Source organism: Phascolarctos cinereus, unplaced genomic scaffold, assembly GCF_003287225.1.
Source record: "Phascolarctos cinereus isolate Bilbo 61053 unplaced genomic scaffold, phaCin_HiC Scaffold_1;HRSCAF=81, whole genome shotgun sequence".
NCBI lineage: Eukaryota > Metazoa > Chordata > Mammalia > Diprotodontia > Phascolarctidae > Phascolarctos > Phascolarctos cinereus.
In genome coordinates, this window is record NW_027555514.1 from 23,634,596 (window position 1) to 23,640,595 (window position 6,000).

At 45.0% G+C, this 6,000-nt stretch overlaps 1 long non-coding RNA gene across 1 annotated transcript in view; it reads left to right on the forward strand.

Annotated features, from left to right (window-relative positions):
• LOC144457486 (uncharacterized) overlaps positions 1 to 5,075 on the forward strand; it is a 55,043-nt gene extending 49,968 nt beyond the window's left edge. The window contains exon 2 of the long non-coding RNA XR_013486826.1: positions 4,490 to 5,075. This is a non-coding gene — a long non-coding RNA (uncharacterized LOC144457486). The remainder of the gene's footprint in view (positions 1 to 4,489) is intronic.
• Positions 5,076 to 6,000: the final 925 nt, after the last annotated feature.

The window sequence follows — 6,000 nt, forward strand, 5'->3', positions numbered from 1 at the left end:
TTTCCCCTTCATAGAACGGAAGCTCCTTGGGGGCAGGGTTAGTTTCATTCTGTCTTTATATTCCCAGCACCCAGGGACTGGTTTGTTTTTGTCTTTGTACCCACCAGTATCTGGGGCACAGGAGGTACATAATGAATCCTCCTTGGATTGGATTTAATTGAATCCAGTTGAACTTCTAGGAAATGGCACCTGGTCAGTGAGGATTTGTTTTCTCCACATATGGCACTCAACAACTCAATTCAATTCAACAGATTCTTATTGAATACTTGCTATGTGCTAGCACCAACCTTTAAAGCTCTTCGTGGTTGGTAGATGATATAGGGATGGTGGTTGCCGAGGTTTGCAAGTGTGCAGATGCACCTTCCTACAATGGAAGTATGCCCCTTCCAATGTGGGCACCCTGACACAAAGTTCTAGTTATCGAGCATGCTTTTCTATTATTGTCTGGTGTTGACAGCTGCCTCAGTTTCTCTCAGCAAGGCATCACCAACCATCACTTCTATCCTCTTGTTTGTTGGGTTTTTTCCTGACCAAGAATTTTGCCAAGTGGAACCTGTGGATCTCACAGTCATCCATTGGAGTACTAGAAGTCACTTTTTTCCGAGTTCAGCTCCATCATCATTACCTCACATTGTCAGTGCTTTGTACCTGTTACTTATACTAATATCCAAGGTCACAGAGCTTCTTCTCTTGGCTTTCATTATCTGAAGATTGAACCCTAAATTCCTGTTCATTACTATGACAGTGGTAGAGTTGAGTCAAGGGAGGGCCAGATGCTGGGAGACTTCTTCAGAAGTTGGCTTATTCTGGCATCCTCTTGTCTCTTCACACTGCTCAGATTCCCTCACTGTCTCTTCAAATCCCTTGTCTTCTTGATTTCCAACTTCCTTTCTTTCCAGGAATGTTTCATTCTTGATGACCTGGAGAACACAGATGTGTTCCTCCAGCTACTCTGAGTCCGGAGGGCTGCAGGAGCTGCCGGCTTCTACTCTTCTGACTCTTCTACTCCCAGTAGGCTTCCTTTTGTCCTCCATCCTTGTTTGGAGGGATATCGTCCGTCCTTTGTCTTTTCCCTTTGAGGCTCCCTGGTGTTTGACTATTGTATTTCTGCCATGTCATCGGGTGCTCCTGACAGGAGGTTTAATGGTTATCCTATGTACTCAGCTTCTTTAATTGCCTTTTAACACATTCCTGCCATGCCCTGACATAAGCAGAAGCAAATTGAGCTTATTCCACAATCAGAAATCCGATCATTTAATTAATGCTGGAGAGGGTGCTAGACTTAGAGCCAGGAAGACCTAGGCTCAGACTTTGCCCCTTATGCTTGCTGGCTGTTTGACCCTGAACAAATCACTTAGCTGACTTGACCTCTCTGTACCTTAGGTTCCTCATCTTTTTGATGAGGAGGTAGACTAGATGATCCCAAAGGTCCTTTCCACTTCTAAATCTATGATCCTTTGACCTCAATGTTTCTCTTTATCAATTCCTCCCAGTATCTGTAATTCCCAGGATGCCATCTCTCTAAGTTTGGCCATTGAGACAATTTGGAATCCACTTAATGGTTATCATCCAGTCTGTATCTCTCCATCTTGGGCACGAGGAGGTCACGAGAGGCGTTATCAAACACTTTATTGAAATTCAGGTAATTTCTTGATCTGCTACTGTAGAATTCCTGTCAAAAAAGGAAATGAGGCTATTATGGCTTTCATTCTTACAAGTTTCAGGGAGAGAGCCTGAATTAGTCTCCATCTTGTTCAAATGGTCCATGGGTTTGATAGGTAGATACCTAGGATATATCGTCAAGCAAAACAATGGTTCTGTGCCTCTGGCCCGCAGGGTTCTTACTTTGGCATCTCTGATTTTTTTTAATTCACAAAGAAAAAACCTGATATCTACATTTCAATATAATTGGTTTCCTTTGAAATCTTATGCATTATCATTTTATTCATATAAAAACATTTTTTTTTTCTGAGAAGGGGTCCAAGGGATCACCTGACTGCCAAAAGGGTCCATGACACAAACAAGGCCCAGAGCCCCTGCCCTACTCCATCAGCCGGGATCAAATGAGATAATATTTGCAAAGTGCTTAGCTTGGTGCCTCGAACACAGTAGGTGCTTAATAAACACCTGTTCCCTTCTTCCTTTTCCCATCACCTCTCTGCCAAGATGGGGAATAGAGAGCTGTTTATATCGTGAGCTTTTTTGATCATAATTGGTCACTGCTTAGAACAGAAAGCTAAGGTCTTTCAGAATTGTTTTTCTCACCAATGTTTCCCCTGGTTCTGCTGACTTCACTCGGCACCATCGGTTCATACAAATCTCTCTATTCTTCTGAATTTCATCATATTACTTATTATTAATGGGGTGATAAAATCCCATTATGTGCTGGTCAAATGAGAGGGCCTGACGGTGTCCCCTCTACTGCCACCAGTTTGGATGATGCCTGTTTCATTCCATTCAGTTCAGTTTAACAAATATCTATGAAATGTCTACTATAACAATACGCTAGCACTCACATAGTGCTTTAAGGTTTGCAAAGTGCTTCACCAGCATTTTCTCATTTTATCCTTACAAAAATCCTAGAGGATAGCAACTATTCTTTTTTTCAGGCAACTGGGGTTAAGTGACTTGCCCAGGGTCATACAGCTAGTACGTGTCAAGTGTTTGATCTGAGGCCGGATTTGGACTCAGGTCCTCCTGACTTCAAGGCTGGTGATCTATCCACTGTGCCACCTCGCTGCCCCCAAGAATAAGGACTATTATTATTCCCATTTTACAGATGAGGGAACTCAAACAGTCAGAGTTTAATTGATTTGTCCAGGGCACACAGCCAGCGTCTGAGGCCGGATTTGTTCTTAGGTCTTCCTGACTCCAGGTCAGACTCTATCGTCTGTGCCACCTAGTGGCCTCCACTATCTATTACATGCAAGACGTGACTACAAAGATAAAATGAAGAAACCTCTGCTCTCGAGGGGCTTATATTCTACCAGAAGAAAGCACCGTATGGGTACATAGTAAATAAAAGACAGTGAGGTGGGGGAGGGGCAAGGCTGAAGCCTTTGCCAGAAAGCTGCCAAAAATGTGGGGTTTTTTGAGGCTCTCCATTAATACAGAGCAAAGAAAGTCACCAGAGGGAAAGGGAAAGCGATGCCCTGGGAATCCTTCCAAGGCCTTGGAAAGCTTGCTTAGAGCAAGCAGGAATGTGCAAATCCCGAGGCCAACTCAGGTCGCTATGGAAATGCAAACGTGGGCAAGCTGAGGCTAAGGCGGCAGGCAAGCAGGATGTGGGTAGCAGCCCCTCCTTCATCAAGCACAAGTGGATTTCAGTTCTGGCTTCCTGAAGAGGTAGCTGGCGAAAGGAAGGCCATGAAGGCGCTAAGGATGGTGTCTGATTGAAAGCTCTCAGTTTCTTCAGCAGGTGAACCGGTGCTGGGGCTGGTCTGCCCCAGTAAAGACCCAGGAAACCACACTACTGGGTCTGCGTCCTCCAGCCTCCTTGCCCATTTGCTGGCTCTCTGCCTCTGCTTTCTAAACTGCCAAGAAGAATCCGGGGGCAGAAGATCAGGGCAGTAACGGCAAGGTGGGTCCCTCCGGAGAAGTCAGATGATGACAGATGCTGACTATTAAAACAAGACATAGAAGTGACCTCAGAAGAAAGTTTTGGCTGGGCAGGCCCACAGGATTCAGAGTTGGAAGGGGCCTCAGGGTCAGCTGGCCCCACTACCTCATTTTGACAGATAAGGAAACTGAGGCCCAGAGGATTTAAAACATATGGATAAGGTCACAAAGACTTTTATGGGTCTAGAGCTGGAAGAGGCTTCAGAGGCCAATGCCCTCATTTTACTGATGAGGAAACAATGTCAACAGTGAGAAAATGACTTGTCTTCTCTTCCCTCCCCCTCCTGACCCCAGCCCTCTGACTTCAAATTATGGCTGTTTCCCTCTTGGTGAGGGTCTGCCCTACGTGACCCAGTGCCATTGCTGGGCAGCAACTTCTCTATCCCAGGGAAGTGCTATCAATTAAACAGATGGATATGAAATTGGAACTAGGGCAAGGCAATCTGGGCTCTGCCCCAGAGTGTTGGCATTAAGAGGGCACTGACAGCCCTTGTATTCTTCTAGCAGTAGGAAACAACTAAATTTGGCCCCTAGTTAGCAAGGACAATTAGTTAAAACAGGAAGCTAACAGATGACAAGTTTCCTCATCTCCCTTTCCCCTTGTGACACTGTGGATAAGCTCTTCCCCATCCTAAGCCTCCCCAGTAGCATCTTTGGAGTGTCTCAGGGTCTCTTTCCATTGGGCTGACATTTTGGGAAGCAAGATCTCTGAGGCCTCCTCCTGTCCTCCCTAAAACAGAATTCATTCAAGGTCTCGCCCCAGGCAGACACGTTTTGTGTCCTTTGGGCCAAGTGCTGGAATGACTAGTTATGTCTCAACCATGCACCTGCTCTCATCATCCTTCTTTCTCCTTCTGCCCCTAAATTCTAGCAGGATGATGGATTCCGACGACCGCTTCCCATCTGCTCATGTCCAAAGATGCAAAAAATGGATCGAAAGGCGGTTGTTGGTTGAACCATTTGCCTCCTCGACTCCTGCCACTGGACGAGGTCCCTGATGCTTGTTCATCATGTTTTGTTTTAGAATTTAAGCCTCTCTGAGAGAAGGGTTGTGAACTCCAGTTTCATCATCAACATTCGCCGTGTTGCTTCCAAGACCTCAGCAGGATCAGCCCCGGGCAAAATTACTGAGTTGTCCAAAAGAGTCTTTGTTGGGTGGAGTGATGGAAGACCCGGTTTCAAATCTTGTCTCTCATACTTACTAATTGTTAGTCCAGAAGCAAGTCACTTAACCTTCCTGACATTCAGTTTCCTCATCTTCAAATGAGATGGGCTCTGAGACCCTTTCCAGTTGTAAATCTATGATCCTTTCTGAGCCTTTATTTTCTCATCTGTAAAATGGGAATAATCATGCTGCTAGTACTGATTCTGCTGACTTGTGAAGATCAGAAGAGATAATTTGTGTAAAGTACTTTACCAATTCTAAAAAGCTAAATAAATGTGAGTTATTTCTCTGAGTCCCCAGATTCTCCTCTCTTATTTGTGCCCTAAGGGCTGTCTCTCCCTTTCTTTTCCCCTTCTGCCTCTACCCGCTGTCTTTTGGGTGCCCTAGAATCTCTAAGGTAGTGCCCACAAAGCCTGGGCTCTAGACCTTGCTGCAACACTGAAATCTGTAAGGGATACCAAAGCTGCCTAGTTCAACCTTCTTAATGAGGCCCAAAGAGGTTAAATAATTTGCTTGAAGTCACAGAGGTAGCAAGTTGCAGAGACTAGATCTATTATGCCGAGGTCTTTGATTCCCAATTTAGTATTCTTTCTATTCACTTTCTTCTTCTATCCCTTCTTTTCCCTCCCCCTTTCAAAAAATTTCCCCAATTTATATTGGTAGCTGATGGGACAGGGGTAATGAGACTTATCCCACATTTGGGCCCTTTCTGGTTGGCCTCTTGTTCTGGTCCCTTGATGAAAGACACGTACTTCCATTGACTACTGGTTGCCCTTCCCATGCCCTTGTGACTAGGGGACATGCCAAAGTGAATTGGTGAGTTGTGAACTGGAAATAGCCTCTCACTTTGTGGGCTCTAAGGAGGGAAGAGAGACATTTCTTGCCCTTTTGGTGGGCTGATGCTTTTTGGGGACTCATCCAGGCCAGCTCTTCATTGTATTTCCAACAAGGAGAGGGGTGAGATTTCTCTCCTTTGGTTAGGGAACACACTCAGCCTCATTAGCCTCATTACCCTTGTTACACTGGTTTAATGACTAGGATGAATATCGGTCTCTTGGTGTTGGGGCACTCATTGACTGTATTGATGTACCCTTAACTCACACTACTTACTACAACTCATATCTGTTAGTCATAAGGCACTTTGAAAAAAAAATCTTTAGGTCTACATCCTCAGTGTCTAGGCTGTGAAGAGTTAGTAACTGTTATAGATGAAACCT